The 16,584-nt window shown below is 40.3% G+C and overlaps 1 protein-coding gene across 3 annotated transcripts in view; it reads left to right on the top strand.

Annotated features, from left to right (window-relative positions):
* The first annotated feature begins 4,879 nt into the window (after positions 1-4,879).
* disp3 (dispatched RND transporter family member 3) overlaps positions 4,880-16,584 on the top strand; it is a 613,218-nt gene continuing 601,513 nt past the window's right edge. For all 3 annotated transcript variants that reach the window (XM_073031674.1, XM_073031672.1, XM_073031675.1), the window contains exon 1: positions 4,880-5,070. The gene's annotated coding sequence lies outside the window, so the exon portion shown is untranslated. The remainder of the gene's footprint in view (positions 5,071-16,584) is intronic.

The raw sequence follows: 16,584 nt of genomic DNA, 5'->3' as shown, positions 1-16,584 counted from the left end.
TCATTTGTAGTATCGTTGGTTCTGTACTCCTGTAGTTTCTTCGTCTGCAAACCCGAGGTGTTGTGGCAGCATAAATCAAGGTTGTCCATGTTGTTTCACAGACTAACCTTATCAGAGAATTCCCTTCTTCACCCAGCTTGAACTAGTTTATCATATAAAAGGGGAACACAAGGTCTCTGGTCTTTTTTTACACCTCTTGGTACTTTTTACTGGCCTCACTTCTTACTTACTTTGTTTCTTTGTGCTATGATGAGCATCTGATAAAACAGCTGTTACCATAAAACCCTGGCTTCCAAAGAACAGTCTGGACAATATTATCTCCTGATCCAGCAGGTGTCACATTATAGTTATACATTCGTTGGACTGCATTTGGAGTATTGTGTACAGTTCTTGTTGTCATGCTGTGGGAAAGATGTGATTAAGCTCAAGAGGATGCAGAAAAGATTCACAGGAACGTTGCTTGGACTGGAGGGTGTGAGTTGTATAGAGGGACAGGATAGGCTGGGACTGCTTTCCCTCAAGTGAGGAAGACTGAGGTGTGACCTTATGTCTACAAAATTGAGTGATAAGTGTAGGGTACATAGTTCACACTCTCCTTTCCAGGATAGGAGAATTCAGTTTCACTTTCATGATTGACAGTACACATCTGGAATTTTGATCACCTGACCAAAAACTCTACTGCTCCTCCTGGTTATTGGTGCACATCAATAAACAGGCCTATTCTTTTATAACCTGACACTAGGTAGTGAAAAATAAGGCGACTTAATATTGTCTTGAATTCAATCTAATATTGAAAAAGGATCTAGTGCCTTCCCAGCATATATGATGAATAAACTCTTCTCGGGCTTCCAGCCATGGATATCAATTATAACCGACACTTTGATGACAAACTCTGCCATCTTTTTCAGGGATTATGCCATTCTGAAGAAGATGGCAGTCTGTCATCGAAACGTCGGTTATAATTGATACCTGTACTCGGCTGGAGGCCTGAGAAGAGTTTATTTGTCTATCTAATTTTCTGGTAGTGCCCCTTAACTGGGTGCCCCTTGACCCAAAAATTAAGGCTTACTTACTTATGCACATATTCAGTTCACATTGTTTCTCTCCCTGCTAAGGATCTTAGGACAACATGTGTCCAGTTGTGATGCCAGTATGATGGCTTCTTAATGCTTCCTTTATTATATGTCCAATGGAAAATATATAGCCAATGAATTAAATTCTACATCTGAAATCCTTATGAATACAGCTGACCCTTTGCTCTGAGTCATAGGGTCATATCACAGTCAACCCTGCTTTTAATCACTCAATACAACATTGACCCTGGAAGTCATCATCTCAATACTTAGTAGCTTTGTGGCAACTTTCTCTCTTTACTATTTTAATGACTGTTTAAATCAGATAGAATTCATAGATTAGTACTTCTTTTATAACACAGTAACACCATTCATGACAGTCTCCACAATTAAATGTTTCAATGGAAACATATCCCTGCCTGCATCTTTCTCTCTCTAACCATCCCCAATACTGAGCTCTTTCTACAGTCTATTCAATCTTCTATTAAAATCAATACTAGCTTTGTCATTTCTTTTACCATCATTTTGTATTTACTGTTCATTGAGATGGGAGGAACTAATTTACACCATCCTGGTCTCTTGTAGACAGCTGGAACTGTTAAGGGCTAAAACATTTCATGAATAAAATGGAAAATGACATTGATGAGACTGTTCCTTTTTTCTTTTACACTAAAATTCTATTACAGTTCAGATCCCTTTAGAAAGATCAAGATAGGGGACTTTATTATTTGATACCAAGAGGATAGCTTGTTCTATCATGACTTCACCAACTGTGTTGGCAGTGTTGTATAATCACTGTTTACATTATGTTGATGAAGTAGTCCTATAACAATGTAGAAAGAGGCTGTTCAACTGGTCCTCATTGGCTCCCAGGAGATCAATACCGACACCATAGTTTTGTCTCACATTCAAAAATGAGGAGAGTGGTAGTTTAATTGCTTGACAGGATTTATAGAAATGTAGGAAGAATAGGTTATTAGGAAAATCCAAGGGATTGATTTAATAATCCCAGACACACATGACTTTCCCATGATAGAAGCTGGGAATTTCAAGCAATCAAATGAACCAAAAATTTAGTATTAGTAATGGTAATCTTGATGCAACTAAATTGTAAAATCTTAGCAGCTTCATTTATATCTTACACAGAAGGTTATCTTCCATCTGCCTTAGTCTGGCTCATTTATGTTTTGCACTAATCTAGTAGAATCTTAACTGGTCTATAGCCTAGCACACTACTCAGTCCATGAAGTACATAGGGATGAACAATAATTGTCTTGTAAAGTGATATCTCTGTCCAGTGAATTAAAAAAAACAACTAAATTACAATTTGGAAAGTATGGAAAAACCAAAATAATATTCTGTACTCACTAATTGCAATGATATAATCTGGCCAATGAACCAATAGGTAAAACCATACATGCATCTTTTCTACAATTGCTGGCCCTGATCATGAGTTAACAACAGCACCTTTACAGGCAATTTAGATGATGTGTAAAGTTTATGGCTGAATTCCATCATTATGAAATACATCCTGATATTAAGTATATTTTGAGCTTTCAAATACATTCTGAACAGGTAATAGATTGAATGCAAAATAATATTTCATGTCCTCTTGTACCAATATGCAACTCTAGTGATTTATGAGACATTAATACTGTACAGCAATTCTGAATGAAATTTCCAATTTTGGATCCATTGGGACGATTATGGCGAGTTACACTACCTAAGTTCATAGAAAATGCTTCAAGCCGTAAGAGAGGAAAAAATTTATTCCATGAACTTGGATGAAGAAATCCAGAGTGCCATTCACCCAAAATCCTTAATTCATCAAACAATTTGCTTTCTGACTATCAAGTGATTTAGCATTCTGGATATTGTGCTCACTCACTTGCTCTGAAGTTCTTAGTCTTTTAGTCTTGCTGGCAGACACATTCTCCTGTCAATTTTTCTTTACCAGATTGACAAAGAAAAGAAATGTTTTAGCTTATCCTGCGCTTCTGGTTCTCTGATGCTTGCCAAGTCCTTCTGAATACAGATGATTTATTTTAAATGTAAAAAAAAAGCTGTACATTTCTATTCGGCAACAAATACGATTCTTTTTTTGTAAAATCTTGCTTGTATGAGTTGCATTAAAAGCAAAATTGTTGTTTTAAATACTGTAAAAAGCAAAATTCTGGAAATCTGAAATCAATCAAAATGACTCGATATACACAGGAGGTCAGGCAGGATCTGTGAAGAGACAAACATTAGTAAGACAGGTTGATGAACTTTCATCAGATAAATGGTCATTGATCAGAAACATTGATTCCTTTTTCTCCATCAATTCTGGTTGACAGTATTTCAGTTTCTAGCACTGTTTCTTTTGTCTGCTTGTCATCACAGTAGCAGAAAACTGATAACTATTACTATACTAAATTGTGAAATTGTTGCCAACGGTAATTCATTCTTCAAACAGGAGTCAGAGACTGGGCCTAGAGGCAGCCAAGAGATTTGTAAACACCAGAATTAATCGTGAGCAGAAGTTCGCAAATCATACATTTACAGTTCCAAACTACTTGCTGGCGATTCTTTTTGGGAGGTTAACCTTTTCACTAATGATTTATTTCCCCATGGACATTCAATTTGGTTGGTATTTACAATACCTAGCATAATAGGCATCGCATTATGACCTCTGTAGTTGCAATCTTTCCAGCATCGTTGCTGAAGTGTGTTGCTAAGAATTTTACTGTGTTAGTAACCAGAGTATAATAATGGAACTATTAAAACCAATACCAGTCATTGATATTCTCATTCACGTAAAACAGGAACTTAAAAATGTTTTGTATTAATAATTTTATATTGATATTTTAGTTAAACCTGTCCCAAAATTCCATATTGGAGCATTTTAATTGATTAATACCCGTTACCGTTAGCAGACAGAGCGAGAGACAACGTGGAACACACACTAAATACACCTTTCCACGTTTGAAAAAGTACCGTGAGAAACTACTGGCCAAGAGGGAATCTCGTTTGGTTTTAAGAATCTATTAATGTTGTTCAACTCCGAAAAATACGCAGATCCAGCACTGTCACTGGGTTCGGCGCTCTCTGTGTACCGTACATAGCACATCGACTGAGTTTATATTCTGTCATTCTCACTTTCTCTCTAAGTAGTTTATCATTTTCCCACAAAATAGATCCCTTTTATCAATATTGCGACGGTTTCGTCTTGATTTACACTTATGCTGAGTATGCATACGTCCAGCACGGATATTCATTCCTTCACCAACAGCTCTTCCCACCTCAAACTGCACACACACACACACACATCGGAACGCCGCTACCGAATAATATAGTAAGACCGCACCAAGCTGGTGGAATGTGCGGGGTTACCAGCTGCAAAGGAATCCCAGTTGTTGCGCAGTTTAACACCTGAAGCCTACAGCAACCGCTGTTTGCAGATGAAAGTAAGTGCAAGAGTGACTACTCGCCGGGCGGGGAAAAGGCTGAGGGTCGCGGACTGGAACTGACAGGTCCTCCCTGGGCACGTTCACCTTCCCGCATGCGATTGGTGCGCGCCCAGAGCCGCCACCAAAACAAAACCGGTGCGTGTGACTGGAGTTGGAGATAAGAGCTGTGGTTCAGCGCTCGTCTCCTTCACCTATACATATATAGATATAGATCCCTATCCCGCTCTCGCTTTCCAGCCCGCCGGGCTCATTCTCTAGGGCGCGCGCTCCAAGCACGCTCCCGCCACTCCTGGTGACCACCCCCCCCCCTCTACTTAACCCCGCGGGCACGCGCCCCGGAGCCGGCGCGCGTTTCGGCTGCGTCCGTCGCCGCTTCAGCTGCCACCATCCACGGGAGAAAGAACATCTCTATTAACTTTCAACGTCCGCACAACTGGTTCGTTTTCCAGTCTTCGCTCGGTGATCGCGTCACCGTTCATGTATTTGTTGTTGAAGATTCTTTCCCCATCTCCAGCTGCATCACGTGCAAGGAAGACGCATTCAAACTGGTAAGGTTGTTATCATTGTATGAACAAAGAGTGCACGGGGAAAGAGATTGGTGTAAATGGTACAAGTTTATCGTTTTTGAATTAAGTTTGCTTTGAGTTAACGTGTTTGTATCTTGATGGTGCGGACGAGGATGGGGATAAGGGGATGGTAACTGTTTCTGTCTTTTATCTTGGTGTGAGCTTGACATTGTTTCTTCTCCCTTTAAAGGTTTGCAGGAACAGCAAAGATTTCATTTACCTCCAACAATGCATTTCTGTTCAAAATCGACTTCAGATTTTCACTAATTTTGGTATCTATATTTGTTGTATAGCTATTAAAATAAGTGGCATCAGGTTTTATGACGATAAGTCTTATCGTTTTGGTATTCATGACAACCAGTGTTAACAGAAGTCTGATCTTAGTAGTATGCAACATCAGTTCATATACACACACCTTGTCACAGATTACAGCTGTCCCCTTTGCAGAAGGGGACAAGAGCGGCTGTTGAAATATGGTTCTTTTCTGGGGGGTGGATGTGTGTTGTAATTGAATAATTGCAGTGTATATCAGGACTGGAAGCTGGAGGTTTGAAGCTGGCTCTTCCTTTCTGTGGGCTGTTATTATATTTGGTCAATGCTGAATTGTACTAAGTTTACGAAAATTGATGCTGTTCTACATTTCTTTATGGTTTCAACTTGTTGTGTTGGGGAATCTTACAAAAACCTGTATGATAAAATTGTGTATGATAGTGAAATCTATCTTTGAAAGTTTAAGTTCTGTTTTAACCACCACAGTGACATATCTGTCTGTGACAAATTGCCCTTGGGGATTGGAGACAGAACGAGCTTCACTGTAATAGCTGGAAGTCTTGAGATTATATGATAAAGTCAAGATTTGCTACATAGGAGGAGCCCATTTGGCACATCTGGGCAGTGCTGGTTGTAAAAGGGCTACCTTATCACAGCAGGAATTCAACAATGCAGCTGTCTGTCTGCAGTTCCACAGGCACTGCTTTTCAAGTACTCATCAAAGTACTGACAGCACTTGAAGAGGATGCCTTGGCCACCTTTTCATGTAGTGAGTTCTGGATCAAAATCACCTTCTGAATGGGAGTGGGGAAAAATTCCTCATTTTTCCTTCAAACTATCTCTTAAAATTCATGACCCCTTATTCTAATCTGTCGAACAAAATCTCAAGGTTTGGATTTCAATGAGACATTCATAATTTTATACACACTCAGTCTAGTGAAAATAACACACAATTTATTCTATATCGACAGGTATCCAGTACTGATAACATTTGTAAGTATCTGCTGCAGCCTCTACAGTGCAAACAGATCTTCCCTTTAATGTGCTGACCCGTGCATAGATAATGTTCCAGCTGTGCACTCACCAGTGTTACATACAGTTCCAACATGAACAAAACTGAGTATATTTAAGACAGAGACGGGTGGATGTTTAGTTACTGTATTGATATGCTGTCTGGGCAGGAAAGTGGTGCTGAGGTAAAAGATATGTCATGCATTCATTGAGTAGGGGAGCAGACGAGGGGGTGAATTGCCGTCAGGTTCCATTCCTTGTGTATTCTATGGCTCAGCTAATAAAAGAGTGTATCCATTTGGCTTTTTATCAGAATCAGGTTTATTATCACAGGCATGTGATGTGAAGTTTGTTAACTTAGCAGCAGCAGCAGTTCAATGCAATACATAATATAGAAGAAGAAAATAAAATAATAAATAAGTAAATTAATTACAGTATATGTATATTGTATAGATTAAAAATGGTGCAAAAAATACTATATATTTAAAAGTGAGGTAGAGTCCAAGGGTTCAATGTCCATTTAGGAATTGGATGGCAGAGGGGAAGAAGTTGTTCCTGAATCGCTGAGTGTATGCCTTCAGACTTCTGTACCTCCTACCTGATGGTAACAGTGAGAAAAGGGCATTCCCTGGGTGCTGGAGGTCCTTAATAATGGATGCTGCCTTTCTGTGACACTGCTCCTTGGAATGTCCTGGGTACTTTGTACGCTAATGCCCAAGATGGAGCTGACTAAATTTACAACCCTCTGCAGCTTCTTTCGGTCCTGTGCAGTAGCCCCTTCATACCAGACAGTGATGCAGCCTGTCAGGATGCTCTCCATGGTACAACTATAGAAGTTTTTGAGTGTATTTGCTGACATATCAAAACTCCTCAAACTCCTAATGCAGTATAGCCACTGTCTTGGCTTCTTTATAACTGCATCGATATGTTGGGACCAGGTTAGATCCTCAGAGATCTTGACACCCAGGAACTTGAAACTGCTCAATCTCCTCACTTCTGATCTATCTATGAGGATTGGTATGTGTTCCTTCGTCTTACTCTTCCGGAAGTCCACAATCAGCTCTTTCGTCTTACTGACATTGAGTGCCAGGTTGTTGCTGCGGCACCATTCCACTAGTTGGCATATCTCACTCCTGTACACCCTCTCATCACCACCTGAGATTCTACCAACAATGGTTGTATCGTCAGCAAATTTATAGATGGTATTTGAGCTATGCCTAGCCACACAGTCACGTGTATGTAGATAGTAGAGCAGTGGGCTAAGCACACACCCCTGAGGTGCGCCAGTGTTGATCGTCAGTGAGAAGGAGATGTTATCACCAATCCGCACAGATTGTGGTCTTCCGGTTAGGAAGTCAAGGATCCAGTTGCAGAAGGAGGTACAGAGGCCCAGGTTCTGCAACTTCTCAATCGGGATTGTAGGAATGATGATATTAAATGCTGAGCTATAGTCGATGAACAGCATCCTGACGTAGGTGTTTGTGTTGTCCAGGTGGTCTTAAACCATGTGGAGTGCAATTGAGATTGCGTCTGCTGTTGACCTATTGTGGTGACAGGGAAATTGCAGTGGGTCCAGGTCCTTGCTGAGGCAGGAGTTCAGTCTAGTCATGAGCAACCTCTCAGAACATTTCATCACTGTAGATGTGAGTGCTACTGGGCGATAGTCATTAAAGCAGCTGTCATTATTCTTCTGCCCCTGAGAAGGTACAAGACCCTCTCCATAGAATGAAATAGATTCTCAGCCCTCAACCTCAGTACCGAGAGACTACTAGAATAGGCACTGGTATAATTGTTGCCTTTTTGAAGCAGATGAGATCTTCCGCCCATAGCAGTGAGAGTGAAAATGTCCTTGAATACTCCCACCAGCTGGTTGGCACAGGTTTTCAGAGCCTTACCAGGTACTCCATCGGGACCTTCTGCCTTGCGAGGGTTCACTCTCTTTTTAAAGACAATCTAACATTGGGGGGGGGGGGTGTGTGTGTGTGTGTGGGAGAAAGAGAGAGATCACAGGGTCATCAGGTGCAGCAGGGATCTTCACAGCTGTAGTTGCATTCTCCCTTTCAAAGCGGGCATGGAGTTCATCTGGTAGTGAAGCATCGTTGCCATTCCTGCTATTGGGTTTTGCTTTGTTTGAAGTACAAACCACCTTATTTTCTTGTTTTGCTACTGTTTAAGAATCTCTGGACAAATATTCTCAGTCCTCTGTTCCTCCAAATCTCCTGCTATCCATCCTCTGTATTTCCTTGCCTATTGCACCTCCCCAGGATAACCTCAGACTTCTTTGGAATAAATTACATTTCGAAGTTCAAAGTAAATTCAGAATCAGAATCAGGTTTAACATCACTGGCATAGCAGTGAAATCTGTTAACTTGGCAGCAGTAGTACAATGCAATACATGATAATATAGAGGAAAAAAGTGTATATATAAGGCCCTCTCCGCTTCTGATCCCCCGATGAAGACTGGTTCATGGACCTCTGGTTTCCTCCTCCTGAAGTCACTAATCAGCTTCTTGGTCATGCTGACATTGAATGAGAGGTGGTTGTTGTGGCACCACTCAGCCAGATTTTCATTCTCCCTCCTATATGCTAATTCATCACCACCTTTGATTCGGCCAACATCTGCGATGTCAGCAAATTCAGCAAACATTTGCCATTTTACTGCTCAACTGACCAAGCCATCTGCACCTTCCAGTAATCTAAAGCCTTTCTTTTCACTGTCAGTCCTACAATTTTTTAAAATATCTGGAATATCCTCTGTGTTCTCCTAATTTGGATCAAAGTCATTCATATCTCATAAAGTTAGGGGCCATATAATGAGCTATACGAAACCCCACTGCTAACAGCCTTTCAGCCACAACACTGCCAATCAACCATTTGCTTGGAGTTTACCACCAAGTTAATATTGGAAAAAGAATGTCACTGCTTTTTCTTACTATTGACCAGCTTGTCCTGTCGTCTGTTACTAAAATATCTCCAGCCTAAAGCAAGGAAGCACTGCCCTCATCTACCTTCTGTGTTATCCATCGAAGAACAAAGTCAATATGTGACTTTACTTGACAAATCCATGCTGACTGTCTGTGATTAATTTGTGCCTTTCTGATTGAAGATTTAGTCTGTATTTTAGAATGGATTGGTTTATCCGTTCCTTCTTAAACAACCAGGACAACATCAGGAGGCATCCAATTCTCTGGTACAATTTCTGTCACTAGTGAGGATTGAAATTTGTAGTCGGAGCATGTGTGACTTTATTCACTAGGGATCTGCACTCCATGGTCACTTTATTAGGTGCCTGTGTACACCTGTTGTTAATGCAAATACATAATCAGCCAATCATGTAGCAACAAGTCTGCATTCTTTTATACCCTGAGATGGTCAAGAGGTTCAGTTGCTCAGGAAAAATATCAGAAATGTGGTCTGAGTGGCTTTGACCATGGGATGAATGGTGCATGATGGGGTAGTCTGAGTACCTCAGAAACTATCGATCTCCTTGGATTTTCACACTCAACAGTCTCTGTAAAGAGTTTAAAGAGAATGGTGTGAAAAACAAAAACACATCCAATGAGTAGCAGTTCTGGGGGTGAAAATGCCTTGTTAATGAGAGGGGTCAGAGGAGAATGGCCAGACTGGTTCAAGCTGACAGGAATGCAACAGTAACAGTGGTGCCAAACCTTGAAGTGGATGAGCTGCAGCAGTAGAAGACCATTAGCTACGGTCAATCATGGAAAACCCTGAACATCCTCTGCATAGCACCATCCAGAGACAGAGAAGCAGTTTCAGCGACAGGTTGCTATCGATGCAATGCTCCTCAGACAGGCTGAAGAGATCATTACTCCCCAATGCCATTCGGCTTTACAATTCAATCGCCAGGGGTAAGATATGTTAAAGTGCCGGGGTTAGGACTGAGCTTAAGTTACCATTCAATGTATTTTAGTAAACTATTTAAGAACTTTTTAAAAGCTATTTATTAATGCTTTTTGAGAGGGTGATTTTAGATGTATATCATATTTATACTGAGTTAAGTATTGTTTGTAATTAGTTTTGCTACAATAAGTGTATGGGACATTGGAAAAAATGTTGAATTTCCCCATGGGGATGAATAAAGTATCTATCTATCTATCTATACTCAGTTGCCACTTTATTAGGTACAGGAGGCCCCTAATAATGTGGACACTGAGTATATGTCATCTGGGCCTAATAACTGAACTACTTTCAATGATGATAAATTATCCTTTGTTCTGTTTATTCCATTTAACATTTGACGGCCATTGGTGAAAAAGATCGATGTAAACTTGTTATTGGTGTATGCATGTGTTACCAAACTGTGCAAATAAAAATAATACTGAGAACATGGGTCTTAAAGAGTCCTTGAAAGTGTGCCTGTAGGTTGTACAGTTGGTGCAGAGTAGTGGTGAATGCAGTTATCTACACTGTTTCAGGAGCCCGATAGTTGTAGGGTAATAACTGTTCCTGAACTAGAGTGGGGTGTGCGACCTCCTGCCCGATGGTAGCAGTGAGAGGAGGTTATGGCCTGGAGGGTGGGGTTCTTTGATGGATGCTGCTTGTGGTAGCCTCACCCATATAAATGTATTCAATGGTGGGGAGAGCTTTGCCTGTGATGGTCTTAACTGCGGCATGGGTATCGTCCTTCTTACTTGTGATGACTGTCATCAATTGTGTAAGAAGAATCTTCAAGCAACACACACAAAATGCTGGAGGAACTCAGCAGGCCAAGCAGCATCTATGGAAAAAAAAGTGCAGTCGGTGTTTCCAGCATCTGCAGATTTTCTCTTGTTTGTGAGAAGACACTTCAATATTTATCTGCCTCCATACACAGATAATTGACCGGCTGGTGGCGTAGTGGCATCAGCACTGGACTTTGGGGTAAGTGGTCCTGAGTTCAAATCCGGCCAGCTTCCTTGCATGCTCTCCGTGCCTGGGTTGCGTGTCGAGCTAGTAACTCCTGCCGTGGGATGGGCTCCGCCAGGTTTCAGATGCCCAAAACAGGCTGTACGATGAGCAATCACCAAAAAGATCAGTGCAAAAACAACACACACACACACACACACACACACACACACACACACACACACACACACACACACACACACACACACACACACACACACACACACACACACACACACACACACACACACACACCTATCTATTTATAAAATGCCTTTTGGATTTTCTTCGATTTTTTTTGTGTGCTTTTGTCATAACTTTGATTTCTTTTTAAATTTCTGGTTCTGCTCTTCTCAGTGCTCTGCTATGTTCAGCCATTGGTGTCTGAGATAAGCTTCATTTCTCTCTCCTTCTACACTCTATTCACCTTGTTCAGGGAGCTTTTAGATAGGCCAACCTTTTTAAATCTTGGGAACACATTTGCCTCACAGCACAATACTGTTTCTAATCTGTATGTCCAGGGGCTTATGGAAAATTTGGTAGAAAAGGTGTCTTGTGGATTGAACAAACAGCATCAAAAGGTGCTGTAGTCAGTTTTCCAAGGATTCTGTGAATCTCTTCATTGTTAATGTGCTGTTGTTTCATGCTTTTATTCCCCCCAGCTCTCTTCACATGCCGGAGTTCTGGCAGGCTGAACTGGTCATTTTTCAATGCTGCTTGTGCAGTGATTAGCTGGATGTTAAAATACGAGTAACCCAGCAGTTGATCACATTATGAATACGTTCATAATCTATCCCAGTTTATTTCTTGGTATCCTAACGGTATTGAAACTTCTCCAAGCCCTGAACCGGTGTAGGGCAGCACACAATATTTTCAAAAATATTTAAATTCATTGAAAATATTTCCTTTAATACATGCATACACAGACAACATTCTACATAAAAAGCAATTTAACATCAAACCTTCTCTATATTATGCAAACACGACATTGTACCAGTGTTATTTCAAGGTGCCATTCCAGTATCCCGCTCCCACTGATTATTGGCTTATGTTTCACCCTGCTTAAACATCCTCCGACATGTTTGCTTGGACCATTTATGTGCTGGACAGCAACATTTGGTCTGAACTAACTACTTTTGTGGAAGATGAACATGTTTTGGGTGGACAAATCAAACCTAGTCTTACAGCTCGGTAACCCATGTAGCAGTACATTTTTTAACTTTGTGATCAACACCACCTTCTAAACACATTGGCTAAGATCTGCACAAGTCTGGAAGCACTAGGAGTAGACAATATTTGTCCTTTTTCAGTCAGTGGTTAGTCTCTGTCCACTGACTGCAAATTTTGGTTTTGCAGTTAGGTTTTTGCCTTTGTCTGGAAATAAGACCTTAAGACAAAGGAGCAGAATTCGTCTAATCAGCCCATCAGGTCTGCTCTGCCATTCTGTCTTGACTGATTTATTATCTCTCCAATCCCAATCTCCTGTCTCTTCATGTAACTGTTGAAACTTTGACTAACCAAGAACCTATTAACCTCTGCTTTAAATATACTCAATGACTTGGTCTCCACAGCCATTAATGCCAATGAATTCCACAGATTCGCTACCCTTTGGCTAAAGAAATTTCTCTAGATCTCTGTTCTAAATGATGACCCTCTATAACAGGGATTCACAACCTTTCTTATGCCATGGACCAATATCGTTAAGCCTGGACCCCATTTGGGAATCCCTACTTAGTTCTGAGGCCGGTCCTAGACTCACCCACTATTGGAAATATCCTCTCCACATCTACTCATCTTGAACTTTCAATACTTAATAGGTTTCAATGAGATCCCTCTCATTCTTCTAAACTCCTGTCAGTATAGGTAATTAACCCTTTCATTCCCAGAATCTTTGTGAACCTCCTCTTGACCCTCCTCAAATGCCAGTACATCTTTTCTTAGATATGGGGCCCATAACTGCTCTTAGTACTCCAAGTGTGGTCTGATCAATGCCATATAAAACCTCATTAAGACACCTTTGCTCTTATTTTCTAGCTCTCTCTAAAGGAATGCTAGCATTGCATTTGCCTTCCTTACCACCAACTTAACCTGCAAGTTAACTTTTAGGGAAACCTGCACAAGGAATTCCAAGTCCTTTCGCACTTCTGATTTTTAGAATTTTCTCTACATTTAGAAAACAGTCTGCACCTTTAGTCCTTCTACCAAAATGCATAACCATATGTTTCCCTACACTATATTCCTTCGGCCAATTATTTGCCCATTTTCCTAATCTGCCTCAGTCCTTCTGCAGGCTTTAGTTCTTCCACATATTTTCCTATTGTCTACAAGCTAAGCCACAAAGCCACCAGTTTCCTCATCGAAATAATTGACATATAGTATGAAAAGGAGCATTCCGAACATTGATCCCTACAGAACACCAGCCAACCAGAATAGGCCACTTTTATACCAACTCTATGCCTTCTGCCAATCAGCCAATCATCTATCCATACTAGTATCTGTCCTATAATACTGTACGTTCTTATCTGATTAAGTAGCATCTTGACAATGGCCTTCTGAAAATCTGGGTAAACGTCATCAACTGACTCTCCTTTGTCTATCCTACCTGTTATTTCCTCAAAAAATTCCAATAGATTTGTCAAGCAAGATTTTCTCTTAAGGAAACCATGCTGACTTTGGCCTATTTTATCATGTGCCTCCAAGTACTCTGAACCTCAACCTTAGTAATGGACTCCAACATCTTTCCAACCACTGAAGTCAGGCTAACCTTCTTCTGCCTCCTTCCTTCCTTTTGCAATCTTTTTGTCCTCCTGAAAAGTTCCAAAATCTATTGGATCTTGAAAGATCATAATTGCTTCCACAATCCCTTCAGCTATCCATTTCAGAACACTGGGGCATAGTTAATCTGGTCCAGGTGACTTATCTACCTTCAGACCTCTAAGCTTCCCCAGCACCTCTTCTTAGTGATAGAAATTACATTCACTTCTTCCCCCTTGACACGCAAATTTCTTGTATACTGCTAAGGTCTTCCACAGTAAAGACTTCCCATTAATTGTTACTGTATTATATGACCTCTTTTTTGCTTTAATGCTGTTTTCGACTTCCCATAACAGCCATAGTTGCCTCATCCTCCCTTTAGAATTCTTTGGGCTGTATCTATCTTGTGCCTTTTGAATTGCATCTAGAAACTCCAGCAACTCTCTCATGCCTCTGTAATTCCCTTTACTGCGCTGTAATACTGATACATCTGACTTCAGTTTCTCCCTTTCAAACTGCACGGTGAATTCTATCATATTGTGACCGTTGCCTCCTAAGGGTTCCTTTACCTTAAACTCCTTAATCTAGTCTGGTTCATTACACAACACCCAATCCAGAATTGCCTTTTCCTCCAAAGTGGGCTCAACCACAAACTGGTCTGTAAAGCCATCTCATAGGCATTCTACAAATCCTCTTGTCTTTGGATCCAACACCAACCTGATTTTTCCCATTCTACTTGCATATTTATATCCTCAATTACTATCATAACATTGCCTTTTTACATGCCTTTTTTATCTCCCATTGTAATTTATATTCTACATCTTAGCTACTATTCAGAGGCCTGTATCTAAATCCCGTCATGTTCTTTTTACACTTGCAATTACTTAACTCTACCACAAGTTTCCTAGATCTTCCAATTCTATGTCGCCTCTCTCTAAGGATTTGATTTCACTTCACCAACAGAGCCACCCCACACCCTCTGAATATTAAGCTCCCAACTATGATCTTCTTTCAGCCATGACCCATTAAAACCCAATATCATCATACCTACCAATCATTAACTGCGCTGCAAGATCAGGATTTTTTTTCCATCCTTTTCAAATGTGCTCCCATGTTTCGCTTCAATTCATCCCACTGACTGCAATTTTGCTCTGTCATCTGCCTGTTCTTCCTCACAGTTTCACTACACACTGCATCTACTTGTAAACCAACTGCCCATTCCTTAGTCCTGTCTCTCAGGTTCCCATCCCTTTCAAGTAAATAAATAATTTCTCTTCACATTCTCCAGTAATCTAGTGGATATAGTTGGTGATAGGGTAAGTGCTGTGTGATGATTGCCAATTAGAATTTCCACTGTGATTGTTGTGTGGGAGTGACTGCTTAATCAAGGTGCAAATTCATGTTCAATTGTGCTCCGAACCTGTTTAAAACAAACCGTGGAATCCCTTGTCAGAGTTAAACTTTTAGCTGTTGATGTGGATTGGGGGAATGTGAAATAGTTATTGAGCATAGCAGTGCAGAGGAAATTGGATTAACCCAGGTTAATGGCATCAATTCCAGTCACTGCGCTGAATGAATAAACTGATAACTAGAGAGTTTTGAATTTTGTAAAGGAAACCTGGTGCTATTCAAAATTTTTCCCTTAATATGTTAAAACAGTAAATTTGTTGCTGGATCTTGATTTCAGAACACTTATAAATTGGAAACTGTTAGATCACAATAAATTCTTGGATAATATCAAGTTTAGGTTTTTTTTGTTATTTGCATACATAAGTGCCAATGAAAATTATCTTTCTACAGTCACAGCACAGTTCATTACAAACATAAGTTAACATAAACTTAAATTAACATAAATGTTAGGTTAAACATTAATTCTGTAATCTCCCTTGGAAATGGAGACACTGGAAGACACCCATCACCCAGCTTAGTACAAAATAGAAAACAAATCCTTGCAGTTGATGATCCCAATTGGCAATTGCAGTATCTGCTGTGACTGGACCGCATGGACTAATAGTAGGCTTTTTTTTTTGTTAATGGTGATCTTGTCCTTGGCTTTTAGAAAGATAGGGTGTCTGCTAGCTATTCAGTGGCTTTTGCTCAACAGGCACTTTATTGAAAAACAAAATAAATAGTGGGTTTTCTGTGTCACTGAGGAGGCCATAGTTTATTGAAGGTGATATAGTGTCTCTGCTATGAAATGCGGAAATATTTGTGGTGAAGGTACTCTGGGTGTTGATAAAATAAAGATGACGAAGTACTAATTATAATTTTCAGTTACTGAGTGGCTTGGGTAGGGAATAGGGGCAGTTGAACAAATGGTGACCCTAGACGATTTGCTCTTCTTGTTCATTCATGGACTTAAGGTGAGATCATGCATGAGTGATTTCTGCAAGCCTAATTGGATGTCCACGTGTTGTGTTTGTCTTCCTCCCTCATTCTGCCACTAAGTCATTTGGGACAGACAAGATATGAGGAAATGCATCATGGCAAAATCATCTACATTAGAAAATCAAGGTGGAGTATGTTAGAGCATTCAAATTTAAGGGGTAGTAAAAC

Source organism: Hemitrygon akajei, chromosome 29, assembly GCF_048418815.1.
Source record: "Hemitrygon akajei chromosome 29, sHemAka1.3, whole genome shotgun sequence".
In the NCBI taxonomy this organism is placed as follows: Eukaryota; Metazoa; Chordata; class Chondrichthyes; order Myliobatiformes; family Dasyatidae; genus Hemitrygon; species Hemitrygon akajei.
Note: the sequence above shows the minus strand (reverse complement) of the source record. Positions and strands in the feature narration are given on the sequence as shown.